Here is an 18288-nt window from a genome sequence, read left to right on the forward strand (position 1 = left end):
TTACAAGGGGACGTGTATAGTCCGATGAACCTTTTGGATCACATGGAGTATCCTCATCATGTAGTGACCAGTGGCATCAATAGACAATGTAATCAATCAGTAACCACTAAGAGAATCATTAGTTAATCAACAATTATAACCAACATTTCATGAATAACCACAACTCAATAAGCATTTAACAATTTTTATTTCCCTATTAATTACAATTCTAATCCATTTGGTTAACTCAAACTTTATTTAATCAGCTTAAAATTAGTTTATTAGCAACCACCAATAACACAATCTAATCAAAACTTGACGAAACATGTTTGAATGCTTGAACATAAGCCAATAAGATGACTATAGCAGCATTAATAGCAGAGTTCAGCAAACCAGTCCGTCAATCATTTGTCACTGTCAAGTCGCCAGAAAAACCCTTGACTAACCCAGATTGGCATCAGCATGTGGTACCTCATGCAAAGTTTTTTAGAAAAACATGAATTTGAGAAAACATCTAGCTAAGAGGTAAACTATAAAACAGCGCAGTTGGTACCTAGAAGAAAAGGCACAATGTTAGTCAGTCACATTTTAATAGCTACCTATCCACAGAATGGGTCAGCAACAAAATCAGTCTTCCTCTTCAGGCCATCAATAGATCAGCAATGCATCAGGCTCTCAAAGTATGAGCCCAATGACAGAATCTCGGACCGCGTCTCCTGATGTCATCAATTCTCCCCTCGCATCTCCCGCACCTCATCTGAAGTTTTAGCCCCTTATCATGACTTTTTATTAGAGTTTTTCAGTCCACATCCCTAATTCCTAATTGGTCAGTTAATTGGCAGATATGACTCTAACCTATAATATTAATGTTTCAAATTTATGAGTTCTGTTATTTCTTCATCCGGCTCTTCAGGTATCGAAAATTTTGCATGTTCCTCTTCTGTCAATCCTCCCATTGTTTATGTCCTGGGAAAGTACATTTAGGCTACTCTACACATAATTGTATCCAATTGACTTCATCATATCCATCCTGTCCTTCAGTACATTGCAGAAAATTCTAGCTAAGCAATTTTAACATGGGGTGGTTCAGGGTCAAGTCATGCACCGGTTTCTCTGCAGTGGGCTATAAATTCAGCTTCTTGTGTGAAGCCTGGAAAAAGACTAGACCATAGCTTCAGCTAAGTTAATTCTACAATTTAATGCAAACATAGGGTATACATTTCAATATGACATATTACTACATTATTCTTATACATTTTCATTACTTCACACATTTTTAGTTATTTTAGTACAACTTTCGTGTAAGTGGCTGACATCCCCTGTGGGCACATTTTCTAACGTGCACATTGTTTTCTCTCCGATACATTTCACTACAAACTTTTCATTAATCAAAGCACATATACATTTATTAATAATTTCTAACTAGCATATCTGTGTCAACAATAGCTTAGCACAGAGTAGTTAGTCTTATCTTAAGAGGCAAGGTGAAAAGTGTTGTTCAATACTTAAGCAATAACACAGTGAAAACACGAGTAAAAGACTCCACTACAGGTTAGAAAAATATAATAAGATTTTATAAATAAAACAAGACAAAACAACAAAAAGCCATCCAGTAGAAGTCGAGATATGAATTTTAACAGATTACATGCAGGTATAGCACTTAGGAGCAAATAGAGCTCAAAGAGTTAATGAGTTTCGAAGGAACAGGACTAAGTCAAGAATTCAGCAAAAATACCTTGACCCTGGTCGCAACAGTGAGATCTATTTCGCTGATCCACACGCCAGTGAGGTGCTGCTCTGAAATTTTCCAAGTAACTGTGGTGATGGAACGGTTATGTGAGTGAAACGTTGTTCCAAAGTGTGTGGTTCTGAATGCGATGTGCTGATCCGGATACCTCCAGAGTGGCAAAGCAGCAATTCTGCTTTTGCAGCACAGGATGCATCAGTTCCACTTGATCAACCCAACGTGACCCCCCCCCCCCAGGTCCACTTCCAAGGGTCCAGGACTGGGCTTGGCACCTCTTGGCAGGACAGACTCACAACCAGATGAGCCCAAGGGTTGGAACTGGAGGGCTCTTAGTTTTTTGTATCCCAGAGACATAGGCAACAGGAGGCAAGCCAGCAAGCCCTTGGAGACACTCTGGGGTCTAGTGATGCGGGTCCAGTCCTTCTCACCCAGGCAGGGGAACAGCAGGCAGCTCAGTAAGGGCAAAGGCACTGCATAGCAAATCCAGCAAAGTAGCAGCCCAGCAGGGTAGCAGGCCTTTCAACACAGCAGTTCTTATTCCTGGCAGAGTAGTCACAGGTTCAGAAGTGTACTGAGTTGATGGTGTCAGCGGTCCAGTACTTAAAGCTTTTGTAGTGGGGGAGACTTCAAAGAAAAGCTTTGAAGTGTGCAAGGTCCCTACACATCCTGCCCTGGCTCCAGACAGGGGAGTATGCAGCTCTTTGTGTGGGGACAGACCTAGCTCTTTTTGGTGCAAGTATCAGCTCCTCCCTGCCAGCCAGCCCAGGATCACCCATGAGCATGGTGATGGGCTATCAGGAAGTGAATGGTCCATCAGGCACACCAGATCTCCCTTTGTGAGTAGTGTCTGGAGGGAATGCACAGAGCCTAGGTGTCACCCACCCTAGACATGTATTGGAGACCTGCAGAAGGCACAAAGTGGTTTAAGTACGGAAAATGCCCACTTTCTAAAAGTGGCTGTTAGATTGTGCCACCCACTACTGTAGCCCCTTAAACATGCCCCAGACCTGCCACTGCAGAGCCTGTGTGTGCAGTTTTAAACTGCCATTTCGACCTGGCAAATGCTCCCACTTGCCGGATTCAAACCTTCTTTTTTATTACATGTAAGCCAACCCTACGTTAGGCCTTAATTAGCCCCTATGGTGCAGTGTATTTTTCAAAAGTTGGACATGTACTATTATGTTTAACATATCCTAGTAGTGAAAAAAATACCAAATTGGAATTACCTTCAAGCAGTCTTTAAATGTAACTTTCAATTAGGAAAAGATAGAACTTTGGAGTTCGGTGTCTCTGGACTCACACTTTAAAATCACAACTTAGGGTGAAGTTGGATTTTAAATCGTAAATCTGAAAATGCCACTTTTAGAAAGTTGGCATTTTCTTACTTTAATCATTCTATGCTGCTTGTCTCTGAAATCACATCTATGGTGGATGACAGCTAGGTTTTGTGCATTCTGTTTAAACAGTCACACTCGACGGGAGATGGGGTGTGACATTTACATCCTGATGGCCCATCACCAGGCTGATGGGCCTTCCTGAGATAGATGGGAGGGAGGAGGTGACACTTACACCTGAACAGGGCTGCACTTGTTCTCACACAAAGAGGTGCATATCCCCCTATAGAATGTCTGGAGCCAAGGAGAATGGACAGGGACCTTGTGTACTTTAAAGGCCTCTCTTCAGTACACTTCTGGATCTGAATGACATTCTGTCAGTAAGAAGGACTGCTGTGCTGCCAGGAGGGACTGCCACTCTGCTCATCTGCATTGCTGTTCTGGCCTGCTGCTTCTTGCCTGGGAGTGAGAAGGACTGAATGGCTGAACTTTGCTCTCTACATCCTTTGCAGAAACAAGTGACTCCAATGGCTAGCTGGCTTGCCTCCTGTTCTGGAAGTCTCAGGGCCATCAAGAATTCCCCTCAAATCTGCTTCAGCGGCTGGAGTCTGCCACTCTGGTTCTGCCCTGCCAAAATTCAGTCCTTGGCCTTGATAAAGGACTTTGCAGCTGCTTTTCATTAAAAAAACGATGCATTGAGACTGTTTCTCTGGTCTTCCAGAGGTGGAAAAATGACTATGTCCACACTGTTCCAAAGTCTCTCTCTGCCAGGTTTCCTACAGGTTCAAAGGCTCTAGGTTCGCTGGGCTTTCTTGGAGTCAGAAGTCCTTATGCTTTTTTTTGCACCTTAAGAAGACAAACAGGTAGCAAACCACTTTACCCTTGAAGAGCTGCTTCTGTCCCTGGGTGCCAGCAGGATTCAGGTGTCCTGGAGTCATTACAACCTTTAGTGAGTTCTCTTCTCCAAGCATGAATCAGAAGTCACTTTTCAGCAGTCCCGACATCCTCAAATGATGCCTTCTCAGGCCCACGAATGGTCTGTAGAGGTGGTGGTCGAGGTGCCAGTGTTATCAAGTGCACTAGACACTGATTGGAAGAATTTAATTCCTAAATCCTTACTATTTTCTTGCAGTCCTACCCCCTCATTTTCTATCACTTACTCTTTGGCTTGCTGTAAATGTACCAATAGACCCTGTTACAACGGGACAGATGCCAGCTGCCATTAGGCAGGTCTTTCTTCAGCTCCAATGCCACTCCTCTATTTAGATTACCTCCTCCCACCTCTGAATGGGGCAAAACTGCCTCTCGCTCCTATTTTGACTGTAATGTGTGGCCTGCAAGGGTACACGGAATAAGGAGGAAAAGTCCTCCCAGATATCCCCAGTTCAAAAGAGGTACTGCTAAAATTGACCTTTGTACTGATAACTGTCCCTATCCTCTCCCAGATAGGTAATTTTTACTATGTGGTCAGCAGTTAATACCCATTTGTTGTTGCTCGTCTCAGGGAAAGCTATTGTCCTCTGACCCCGTGTTGTTATCTTTTCCAGATAAGGGTGTATAGTTCAGCTCTAGAGATGTGATGAGTGTCAAAACTAGTTTTAAGCCAATTCCAACTCAGCTAGCCTAAAGCACATATTTACAAAGTTACATTTCCACTTAAGTAATCAAAAAGTTGCTTTCACCATGAATTCAAATTTTAAAAATATAGGGCCACATGTAGCAACATTCAGAATTGCTACCCGCAAATTGCGAGTCAGAGCGACTCGCAATTTGCGAGTCCCAATTCTGAATGTTGGATGGTGTCCCTGACACCATCTGCGATTCGCAAGCGGGTCGCAAATGCCCACCTTATGAATAATCATGAGGTAGGTCGCAATTTCGACCCCCTTGCGAATGGTGGCCCTCACAGGGATGGTGGCCTACTGCGGACAGCAGACCACCATGTCTGTGATTGCTTTTTAATAAAGCAGTTTTTTTTGTGTGTAATGCAGCACGTTTTCCTTAAAGGAATTTATTGTTTGCAGTGACATTCACAATGGGGGAGGGGTCCCATGGGGACCCCTTCCCTTTTTTGCGAATGGGTTACTACCCATTTGAAAAGGGTGCAAAATGCGATTGGTTTGCAACCGCGTTCGCGGTCATAAACCAATCCTACATTGCACTGCGACTCGCAATTAGGAAGGGAACACCCCTTCCTAATTGCGACTCACAAACCCGTTTTGCGATAAGGTAACCAGGTTACCGAATCGCAAAACGGGGTTTGTGCATTGCGATGTGCTTTTTGCACACCACGAACAGCGAAATTCGCTGTTTGCGACGTGCAAAAAGCTTGCTACATCTGGCCCATAAAGTCTTGATTTAGAGTTTGGTGGGCATAGTGCTGTGTGACTAATGTGGCAGAGATCCCTGTCTGCCAACCCCTTGGAAATGGGACAATTATGAGTCATAGGACCATCAATTTTCTGATAGCAGTTCCCTTACTGGCTCTACCATCAGAAAACACTATCAATCAGTCAATCAATCAATCAGGTATTTGTTAAACATGGCTTGTCACCCGTGAGGGTATTCAGGTGCTTGATGTGGGTCTCATAAGAGTCAGGTCAGTGAGGCGGAGGGTGTTTCATGCTTTGGCGGTGAGATGGGAGAAGAAGCGTCCTCTGGCATGGCAGTGGCATATGCAGGGGATCTGTGCAAGGGCTAGGTATGTGGAGCGGAGGCTCCTACTGAGGTGGTGGAAGTGCTGGCGCTGGTTCAGGTAGGCAGGTCCTTTGTAGGTGTGGGTCAGGAGATTGAAGTGGCATCTCTTCTGGACCAGGACCCATTGGAGGTCTTTCAAGTTCTGGGTGATGTGGGCTCTCTTGGGCAGGTTGAGGATCAGTCTTATGGCTGGGGTTCTGGATTGATTGGAGCCTCTGCATGCAGCGTGTGTGGAAGCAGGCTGGTGAGACGGCTTTGACCTGGAGTTTCATGAAGCGCTCGCTGTCTAGGATGATGCTGAGGTTGCGGTGAGGACTTTCAGCATCGGGGTGGGTCCGAGCTCAGACAGCCACCAGGAGCTGTTTCAGAGGGCAGTGTGTTTGCTGAAGATGAGAACTTCTGTCTTATCCATGTTAAGTTTCAGGCAGTTGTCCTTCATCCATTTTGAGATGTTCTTCATGCAGTTGTGGAAGTTCATTTTAGTTGAGGTGGAGTCAACGGAGAGCAATAGGACTAGCTGTGTGTCATTGGCGTAGTAGATGATGTTGATGTTGTGTGCTCTGACAATGTCAGCGAGAGGTGTCATGTAGATGTTGAAAGTGTTGGACTGAGGGATGAGGCCTGGGGAATGCCGCAGATGATGTGCTTGTCTTGTGATGTGAAGGGGGGTGGCAGACTTTCTGCATGCACCCTGAGAGGAAGGAGGCCCTCCGTCTGAGCACAATGTGGGTTATTCCAATCTGGTGCAGGCAGTCAATGAGTGTTTGGTGGGAGACACTGTCGAAGGAGGCGGAGAGGTCAAGCATGATCAAGGAAGTGGATTCTCCTCTGTCTAGTAGGACGTGGATGGCGTCTGTTCCAGCAATCAGGGCTGTCTTGATTCTGTGGTTGATTCTGAAACCTGATTGGGAGGAGTCTAGCAGGTTATTTTTCTCCAGGTGTTCTATATTCAGATTTTGATTTCAAAAAGGGATTTTTGCTGGGTGTTAGAAATCGGGTTTCTGGTTGGCTAGAGTATGCATCTAAGCTGGAGGTTGATGGCCTTCTCCAGGACTTTGACGGGGAATGGGAGCAACAAGATGGGTCAGTAATTTTGGAGTTTTTAAGGATTTCTGGAGGGGTCTTACCTTGGCGTGCTTCCATGCCTCAGGAAAGGTGTCTGAGATTAGTGAGCCATTGATGATGGTGGTGAGTTGGTGGTTGATCTCGTTTCTTCCAAGGTTGAAGAGTTGGTGGGAACAGGGGTCGGTGGGTCCTCCGGAGTGGATGGAGTTCTTAAGGGTGGATGTGTCTGATGAGCTGAGTTGTTTCCAATCGGTGAGTGGGTGGTTGGTAGTCATTCATTGGAGGTTGTCGGAGTTGGAGTTTTGGGGATCGAAGTTCTTATAGATGGTTACTATCTTGCTGTGGAAATGGTCAATAAGGGAGTCGCAAAGTTCCTGAAAAGTGGGAATAGAGTTTTTGGTGGTTGTGGGGCAGATGAATTATCTGACAATGGTGAAGAGTTCCTTTGTTTGGATGGCACTGGTGCCTATTCGAGAGGTCAGGGCCTTCCTTTTAATCACTCTGAACTGTCAATGGCAGTCATTGAGGGCAGATTTGAAGGAGGCTCTGTTGCTCTCGTTCCTGCTGGTGAGCCATCTTCTTTCAAGTTGTTTGCATCTCTGTTTCAACGTGCTGAGCTCTGGGGTGTACCAGCTGGCATTTTTGGAGGGTCTTTGCCATTTGGCTGGTCTGGTGGTGACGACTTGCTCGGCTCCACTCGTGATCCAGTCATTGAAATTCTGTTCTGCAAGGTCTAGGAAGTGTTTGAGTTGTGTGGTGCCACTGTTGCTGAGTGACCTTGGACCAGCTGCGGTAGGATGCACTGTGGTGGTTGGGGACAGTGCAGGCCTTTCTGATAATGGTGAAATGTATGATGAAGTTGTGCGACCAGGTGAAGTCCGATGTGTGGGAGTAACTGATCCTGTTGCTGGACGTGAAGTATGGGGTCCAGCACGAGTCCTGCTTTGTGTGTGGGGTTGGTGACTAGCTGATTGAGGGCGATGTTGTCCAGTCATTCCAGGAGGTTGTGGAGTTGGTGGGTTGTGAAGGTGTAAGTTGTGGTCTTCCAGGAGGATGTAGTGATCAGATTAAATGACGAGTGGGGTGATGAATTCAGCAATGAAGTTGCTGATTCCTGTCCTTGGTCCTAGCAGTCTGTATGCGAGGGTGCCTCCAATGGTGGTGTTATTGTCGGTGTGGAGCTGGAAGTTAATGTGTTTCATAATGGGTGTGGTCTGGTCGTCGACAACCCAATAAAGTAAAGGCAATCACAGTAAGGGCATCAGACCCTCGTCCTATTTAAAAAGAACGGTCTGGTGTACTTTTTATTGTCCGTCACTGCCGGTTGCAAACAGAAAAAAATGAAACGAACAATTTAAGAGAAAACTGCATTTACTTGGGGGTCATTATTTTTTGTTTTTCAGGACCAAACTTCTGCTTTAGAAGTTTGTTTCTGAAAAACAAAAACATTAATTGTGCAGCCCTTAGAAAATTGCAGAGGTCACCAAAACATTTGTGCCTTGACAGGCGCTGTCTTAGCAGTAGCTTCTGTGAAGGCACAGAAAGCACTCCATGGTCAGAGACTAAAACAGTCCCTAATCAGGAAATAACTTTGAAGCATTTCTATACCATTTCTCCAATCAGAAAAAGGGAATAAAGATTTTCATCTCGTCTAGGCCTATTCAGGGAAACAAATCCACTAAAGATTGCACAATGAAAAAGCTTTGGGGTTTTGTTTTACTGTCAGAGTACACAAAACCTACTGTAATATATGCCCTATTTTTATATATTAGCTCCCTGTCTGTGCACTTACAAGAGAAACATTAGAGGTGACTTAGGAATATATAAATATAAGCTTTTTCTAGATGGCAAAGGCTCTTTTCCCTGCCATACAGCACTGCAGTCCATTTAAACTGCAGCTCAGCCATAGCACCGGTGGTGCTCCTCCTGACAGACATATATTTTTGTCATGTGTGTGGGTGGTGTAAATACATATTGTATCTTGCATATATTTAGATTGCATGCCAAAATTGCATTATCTGCACCTTCTACAATTGTCTTTACAGGACTGTTAAAATGATTATTCGGGTAAAACCAATTTTATAACTACTATTAAGGGCTAGAGCACATACACTGTTGCAATGATTAGAAGTGTCACAGGGAACAAAGTCCAGCGAAAAACTGAGTCCAGAAAATGGCAAAAGAACTTGGGTTGCCATGTAGAAAAGTCAGGTTTGCTGTCTCAAAAACATTTTTGTTCTAATTTACCAGCTTTTTGCTTTCAATAATTACACGTTCATTTTCCAAGCATCACTTTACCATTTTTATCAAGTAACTACATGTACTACTGCCTCATATGGATAGATTCTGCCTTGCACGCACATGTATCACACTTTGAAGCCATGCATGCCTTGAACAGCCCCATTCTTCAACAGCCAGTTTAATACCAAGGGAGGGTATCATCATTAGGCCTGTTCAAAATTTAAATTCTACTGACATAATTCTCGTAATTTCAGGAATATTCATTATGCCTGTTATGCTAAATCGTCAAAACTACACCCTTTAGCTATTTCGCATAATCGTGTGACACTCGTGGGAAACATTTACTGCAAATGATGCCATTCACTGTAAGAATGTACCACAAATGCACAAGAACAACAGAACACGAACAGTCGCTCTCTGTGCTTTGCTTAAATGCGCCCTTATGTCAAAAATTACTCTGAGGATGCTTTTTGCACTAAAATATAGCATGTAATGCCAGCTTTGTATTTCATGTAATCATGTGTAATTGTGCATAGTTTTGCTGAAATTGTGCATAATTACAGAAAAGCAAATTAGATGAATTTCATACACCCCTAACTATCATGCCAACTGTATGCCAATAATTACATCCACCAAGCCAGTACCAGCATTATACATGCAAGAGGTAGGATTCATCATTCTGTCAATACCCCAACATGCCAGGAACTGCTGACATTGTTTCAAGTGCCTCATTACTCCACGAGAAGACACCATCATGCTACAAAGACGCAGACTGTGCTATGATTTACTACAATTAATCCAGCGCCATAATTATAGCAGGATGGACTCAATTGTGCCATGGATACCCATAATATTCCCAAAATTGTCACCATTATACTAGAGATAGGATTAAACTTGGGGTGGGCTCCATTACTCCACGGGTACCCACAAAATGTGAAATAAATACCACACTTACACCAGGGGCAGCATCATACTAAGGCTGGACACCATTATATTCTGTATAATCACATCATGTAAGGAATGATCACCATTTTATCAGGATGAGAATTATAAAAGGGTGGGCGTCACTGTGCCATGGATGCCCACAATGATCAAGGTGTTAACAATCTTATACCAGAGACAGCTTTGTGCAAGGGGTAAGCATCATTATGCTATGGATGCGCACAATATGCCATGAATTAACAATGAAATGCCTGTGTCAGCATTTTGCTATCACTGTATCTTGGATTTAGAAAATATACCAAGCATTACCATCATTATTACTGGCTGGGAATCATCATGACATGCCTTACCACAATCTGATGCCAAGGGGAAGCACCATCACTCCGTGGATGCCCACATTATGTCAAAAATACCAAAGATGGGTATTGGGCACTCCACCAGGGCCAGCATTTTAAAAGGTGTGGGCATCGTCATGCAATGGATACCCTTCACATCTTTACAATTACTATTATTGTGCTAGGGCCAGCTTTTTACCAGGGATGTGCATCAACGCCTTCAAATTATACATAATATGCAAGGAATATACAGTTTTTGACAGGAACAGCATTATACCAAGAGAGGACTAAACACTCACATGCACTCACTCTCCTGCATAAACATACACCTTGTACACACTGCCACACACCCAAGTGGTCACACAGAGCCATTTGTTCCACGGACTCACTTACACCCAAGCAACATTAAAGATGATGTATTTCAAAAATGTCCTTCTGTTGGGTGGTTGTTACTGTTCTGCTCTGGTTGGTCCACCCCTCACAAGGCGTCCAGGTCCTCACTGTTCTCCTACTTACATTTTCCACAACAAAGCAAGACTGTGCATCACATGTACAGTATAACTAACAGAGTAGGACCTGATTGGAACCTGTGCTCTTAACCACAATGTAAGGGTAATGCAGGGCCTGCCACTGGTTATTCAGAGCTGTCATAAAACACTCTGCTGATGAAGTTGTCTCTTAGGTTGAGCTTTCAGGTGCCTTCTCCAAGCAGAGCACAGTGAACCAGGGCTTAAAATAGGCTAACTAGTCATGTGTAATGGGCCATGGGTGAACCACCAACCCATCATTCATGGACAGTTAGTGCTTTTTTACATTACTCATTTACACCTCAGGCACAAAGCCGCATTCTATTAGACTCTCAGAGGAATGAGAAAATAGGCGGGGCAGCACACAAATGCCCTAATGGGTAAGCCACCCCTGTATTTAGGGGAGACATGGAGCAAGTGTTCAAACTAACTATGCCAAGCAAAAGATGAAATCATTATATAGCATAGGAGCAAGCTGAGATTTCGAAATGGCCATTATTTGCTTTTCTTGAAGTCATTTATCCTTTGTAATTCACACTGTCATCTCACACCCTTCTTCTAATGTCTTACTTTGATATCATTTGTGACCATTCACACTATGACCCTTAGGACATTCCCAAAGGTCTGTCAGGAGTGAGGGCCACAGGAATACCTGTGCATGGGCATCACTATTGCACTGCAACTAGTAACTGTGATTTTAGATATGAAGGCTTTTATTGTGACATGGGTAAACACATAGCAAACAAAAGTATCTCTTTTAATGTCAACTAAATAATTAAACAACCGGATAAATATGGTGCAAGATGTTTCATTAGAAACCATAAAAATGCAAAAAAAAAGACTCAAAATGTATGCTCAGAACATACAAATAAAAGATATTTTGATACAAACATTAAAGAGAATTTAAAAATATAACAAGCATTACCAAAGTCGATAAGTTTCACCTATGCAAGTTTTATTTGCTTTATCATTGTTAGACATGTTGCACATTAGCCCGAGCTGCTGTGCAACATGGCTTGAAGTAAAAAAAAGTTCTATGACTCAGTCAACGTTGACTGCATCATAGTGCTCTTTTTTTCTTTAAGCCCTGTGGAATATGTGCAAAAACAGCCTGATGGGACCAAGCAAATGTGGGAGGTGCAAGGGAGGGAAATTCAACCATGGACGGTAAGAGGAGGGCTGGGATGGTAAAGAAGCAAAGGACAGTGGGAGGAGGGTGGGGGTGGAAAGAAATAGTGGACAGTGGGCGGAGGGTGACAAAGAAAAAACGGACAGAGGGAGAAGGACAGGGGAGTAATCAACGGACAGCAGGGGGAGGGTAGGGGAAAGCAACTCAAGGGCAGGAGCAGCAACAGGGGGATGAGGGGTTGAAGGACTGCAAACAATGCCCTCTATGAGAGTGGATCTAAAAAAGTTTTTTTAAAAGCACTGGCAGAAACATGCGGCCAGGGGAAAGTGATTGGCTGCAGACATGCTCCATGGCAGGGAAAAACTCAAAGTCCTAGGAGAAAGCAAGAGCTGACCAATAAGAAGAAAGAAAATGAGAGTGATGTCGAAGCCTAGCAACAGCAAGTAAAGGTAAGTAAAGAGTGGGCTCTAAGCCGGTTTTAAGCGTTTTTTTGTTGACAATAGATTTAGCTGACAGCCCATGTACGCTGTTCAGGCGAAACATAAAAATAAAATACCAGAAACCGTAGAAACTAAAGGTCTGGCATCTGGCTCCAAAACGTGGCTGGTTATAGTGTTGACGCCAACTTATTAAAACGTATCCTTTGAAAAAGCACTGCAGAGGGTAAAAAATGCCAGATAGGCTTTAAGATTTAAGTTTGTCTCACTGTTCATCTAATAGGCTCCTAAAAATGGACTAATACCGCAGATTAGTGGATTTAACAAGCCAACTCTTCTCAAGATTAGTAGGGAAGGGTAAAGATAAAAAAAGAATGACTTATCTTCAATCTTCTAGAACATTTTAATATTAGTAACTTATTTTAAAATATCTATCTTGCGCACCCTTATTTGCTGTGAATAACAAGTGTTAGTGTCACCAAATGTAATGGTACTCAAACTATCCTCATCAGAAAAATGAAAGGCTGAGTTAGCATTTAGCAGATTCAAACCCATAACCTGCAGAACACCGTATGTTTCAGCAAAGCTGAGGGCTCCTAAAAGTAGTGGGAAAAAGTGAAAAATCTTCCCTAACAAGTTGTTATAAAAGTGGTGAGAAAGAGAGAAAGCAAATAATAGTATTCCATTGATAAATCCTTCCCATAACAATAGATATCAGGTTGTGGTTGATTCCCTAAAAAGGAAACATCAATGTACCCTAAAATCAGAGGACTCTCATCAAAACGTCAATGAGGCATGTTCTAGACGTCCTCCTGTTTTAGTGAACACCACTTTGCATTCTTGGATTGTTTTTTTGCGTTTTCTTTATTAGGACCCAGTCAGCTCCTGGAAAACGATGCCAGCAGAAAGCTACAAAGGGGCTCAGATGCCTAAGTAAGTCAAGAAGGAGGAGGCAGGGAAGTCACAGGCGCGTCAGGGAGGCTGTGAGAGATAGGAGTAGTTGGCCTCCACTATATCTAATTATCATGCAATGGTAACACGGGTTAGCTGGGTAGTTTAGTTGTAAGAGACTGGGATCCTTTGCTAAAAACCTGTTTGTTTTATTACCAGAAGCGTAACTGCCTGTGTTGCCACAGGTGCAGTGGCACCAGGGCCCGGGCCTGAAGATTTTGCTACCCGAACAGCAGGGAGAACAGCTCATTTTCCTTGCTTAGACTAGGGCCCACGACACTCTTGCTATGTCATGCTGTGGTTTCAGAAATCCTGCTATGTACTGTAAAAATAAAGTCCCCAGATGTTAGTGAAAGCAACGATTTTTTAAAAAGGAGATAAAGAGGCCAGAAAGGGCTTCTGGATCAGGGTGGAAACCAGGGCCGCACTGGCCGGACCAGGCATTGGGTATTTCCCCAGGAGGCTGGAAAGATAAGGGACAGTTTTGTTACTGGGGAACAGTTTTGGAACTGTGCTGCAATATCGGCCCCCAGTAACAAAAGCAGCAAGCCAGCACAATCCACTCACTTTCGTTTCCAGCCTCCTAGGGCCACTCAGTGCTTCACACTTGCATTCCAACTGCTGTTTTTGTGGGGGCTGGCCTGACAAAATTGCCTGGGCTACTTTGGTTTCCCAATTGGGCCAAGGGGGACACAGGGACTGACAGAAGCACAGCGCTAAAGTGATCCAATAACATTACCTGACTAGAAAATAAATTACAAGTTTCCATTCGATTGTTGCTGGTATTTCCCTGCATTCAGACGACCTTGTCTACTGCTGAGAAAAAAAGTATATAATGGCCGTGCAAGTCAGCAGCTTATTCAAATGGGAAAGACACAGGCAACCCTCAGAGCTTCAGTGCCCAAGTATGTGATTTATTATGACCTAAATATCATGGACGTCAGTAGTGGTCGCCAGGAGATGCAGCTGCTCACTCTAGCATGCCCTTTAGTACCCCTGGGATGGCACGCCCTACAGCATAAACAAAAAGGAAATAGGGATTCAAAAGTCATGTTGATATGCTATATTTTCCATTCCTCATTCATTCTTCCCCGTGTTTCTCTGCCTTAAATCAAGTTATTGATAGGGTGACTTCCCATCCGTAATTTTCACTGACTGCCCGTAACTTCGCCCTGCCATCCGTTGTCTGTGATGAAAGGCTTAACGGACAGCATTTGTCCGTAATTTTAGCCTTTCACCCAAAGGAAAAATGTAATGAGGACAGATCAGTTTTCCCAGCTGGACTGAAAGGCAGGGAGTCTCCTGTGCTCTTAGGGAGGGAGGGGCAGACAGATAAGAAAAGGCCTGCTTTCGAGAGTGTCTCCTTCCTTAAAGAAATGCAAATGTGCACAACTGGTAAATCTGCAAATGCAAGGGGGCTTGGAAACCTGCATTGACTTTAATCAAAGGAGTCATTTGAAGCTTTCTGATGACAAAGACATTTTCTTTTAGAGAGGTGCTGTAAGGGTGTTCCAAGGAGAGCTGTGGAGTGTGCGGTTTTATTGGACTGTTGTAAAAAACGTTAGTACTAGGTATAAACTGTATATTATTCAAATCTGTATTTTAGAAGAACTTTTTTTTTTAGTTACCCGAAATGTATTTGAGCATTTTGTAGCAGCCTATTTTATGATGTGCGTAATGCATGTTAAAATAAGGACTTACACATTCACAGTTCTTTTAGGGACCTTGGTACCTCATAGTAATTAAAAACATTGGCAAAGCCAATTGGTCTCATCTACGAAGCCATGCTATACACCGGAGTGGCTGCTGTTCAGCATGGTTAAAATTTAGTGGCAAAGTGGTGTAGAGTGGAGTTGAGTGGCGTAGAACACAGTGGTGCAGAGTAGAGTGCAGTGGGGTACATTGTGGTTGTTTAGGGTTCATTGGTGTAGAGTGCAGTGGTTTAGAGTGCAGTATCATGGAATGGCATGGGGCAGAGTGGAGTGGAATATATTGCAATGGAGTAGAGTGTCATAGAGTAGAGTGGCAGAGAGTGCAATAGTGTAGAGTTGTGCAGTGGCATAGGGCTCAGAGTAGACTCGAGTGGCATAGAATGCAGTTGCATAGAGTGGTGCAGAGTGGAGTAGTGTAGCACGGTGCAGAGTAGAGTATAGTGCTGTAGAGTGCAGTGGCATAGAGTGGAGTGATGCAGAGTGACGTGGTATAGAGTGCAGTGGAATAGAGTGTATTGGTGTAGAATGCAGTAGTACAGAGTAGAGTGGTGTAGGTTATAGTGGTGTCCAGTGTAGTGTTGCAGAGTAGAGTGTCTGAGTACATTGGCATACAGTGCAGTTGTTTCGAATGCATTGGAGTAGAGTGCATTGAAGTACAGTGGCATAGAATAGATTGTTTCAGAGTAGAGTGCAGTGGCATAGAGTGGAGAAGTGCAGGGTAGAGTGCAGTAGCATAGAATGCAGTGGCACAAAGTAGATTGTTTCACAGTAGGGTGAAGTGGCGTAGAGTGGAGAGGTACAGGGTAGAGTGGAGTTGCATACAGTGGCATAGAGCATGATGGCATAGAGTAAAGTGGTGTAGAGTGCCGTGGCATAGAGTAGATTAGAGTGACATACAGTGTATTGATGTAGAGTGCAGGGACATAGAGTTAAGTGTTACAGAGTAAAGTGCACTAGCTTAGAGTGTGTTATCATAGAGTGCAGTGGCATAGAGTACAGTGTTGCAGAGTGGCATAGAGTGGAGTTGTGCGGACTAGATTGGTGTTGCTTAGACTACAGTGGCATAGCGTGCAGAGGCACAGAGCGCAGTGGTGTAGGGAGGCGTAAAGTGCATTGGCATAGATTAGAGTAGAGAGTCGTAGTGTGAAGTAGCATTTAGTGCAGTGACATAGAGTGGAGTGGTTCAGAGTGTAGAAGAGTACAGTGTCCTACAGTGCAGTGGCATGGATTGGTGTAAAGTTGAGTGATGCAGAGTAGGGTGCAGTGGTGTGGAGTGGTGCAGAGCAGAGTGGAGTGGAGTATGCATGGTATGGTAACACACTGCCATTACAGACAACACGTTTTTGATTGAAATGACCATTAAATTGGAAAGTCAGACAGTTTTTCAAATAAAACTATACAGTGAACAGCCAATGATGTGTGGAAATTGCATCACCTAATGCAATTATTTGTTTTAATCACATAAAGGTATTTGTATCAAGCACAGTTCAGAATTAACAAAACTGTGCTTCATTTGTACTCCTAATTCTCATATATTCTGAAGTTTATTGAATTGTTGTAATGTGATAGAAAACACTCTTTCCTAACCCCAGTATCCAGTAAGATTGTTACATAAATCCTCGCACTTTGAAGTCAGTAAAAGAAAAGTGAACACTAAGGCCCTCATTATGACATTGGCGGTAAATCCCGCTTACCGCCACTCTGATGACTGCCAACTTACCGCAGCGGATATCTGTTCACTATATTATGACACACACACACCAATCTGACAGAACTCAGCCACGTACACAAATCCACCAGACCAAAGGTCAGTGATAAAGTGGCAGTATCAGAAGCCACACCGTTACGCCAACGGAACAATGCGCATCACATTATGACCCACGAATCACCCCGGCGAACATTCAACGGTGGTAAACCATTGGTGGTACATACCGCTGCACTCAGAATGGACACCCACAGACAAAAAAACACTACATTGGACAATTCAAACAACACACACCGGACACCCATACACACACCACACCCACACACCCACACCACTATAAAACACCCACCCACAGTACCCACAACCCTTTACGATTACAATTCATTGGCACAAGACTGACACCAAGACCACCTAATCAACTAGAGCCACACACCACTCACACCCATACACCACTCACACACTACACATCACACACCCCAAAACAATACCCAACACACCCTCACCAACTCATCTCACATAACATCCATGGCACCACAAAGACACCCCCGTTTCACAGAGGAGGAGTTAAGGGTCATGGTGGAGGAAATTGTCAGGGTAGAGTCACAGCTATTTGGAGCATAGGTGCAGCAGCCATTCATTGAAAGGAAGATGGATCTATGGCAGAAAATAGTGGACAGGGTCAACGCTGTGGGACAGGACCAAAAAACAAGGGATGACATCAGGAAGAGGTGGAACGACCTATGGGGGAAGGTACGTTCCATAGCAGCAAGACACCAGCTCACTATACAGAGGACTGGTGGTGGACCCCCACCTCCTCCCCTACAACTCACAGCATGAGAGCAGCAACTCTTGGCAATACTGCATCCTAAGGGCCAAACCGGAGTTGTAGGAGGACTGGACTCAGGTAAGTCAACTTTTAACAATTATAACCCCCTATACCTGCATACCATCACATACCCTCAACCTCACCCTCACTCCCATCACTCCACTCCATCCCACACACTCCACCATCACACCTCTTCAGTCCTGCATGGACACTCTTCCCTAAAGCATGCATATCAGAGAGAACTAACAATCCCACCATACACCAACGCACACAAGTAGAAGCTGGCAGGGCAACACCAACCATAGAGGGGAAGCCAGGGATGCACAATATGTCATACTCATTAACCATACACATCATTTTCATCCCCACAGGTACCCCAGCCAATGTCACTGGAGAGGAGGTGCCAGCACTATCCAGTCCCCCAACAGAAGAGGCCCACAGTGCCAACAGTGATGACAGTAACTCTCTTCTTCAGGATCTGGACAATCTACCTGGCTCATCAGAAACCACTGGACAGCTGGTTACTCAAGCCCAGTCCCAGACCACCATACAGACTCCCCCATCAGGAAACAACACCACAGCACCCACCCAGTGTACCCAAACCTCTGTCCCCAGGACACGTCAAGCCGCAGTGTGCCCACCTGTACAGTGACCCCAGGCT

Source organism: Pleurodeles waltl, chromosome 2_2 (assembly GCF_031143425.1).
Source record: "Pleurodeles waltl isolate 20211129_DDA chromosome 2_2, aPleWal1.hap1.20221129, whole genome shotgun sequence".
In the NCBI taxonomy this organism is placed as follows: Eukaryota; Metazoa; Chordata; class Amphibia; order Caudata; family Salamandridae; genus Pleurodeles; species Pleurodeles waltl.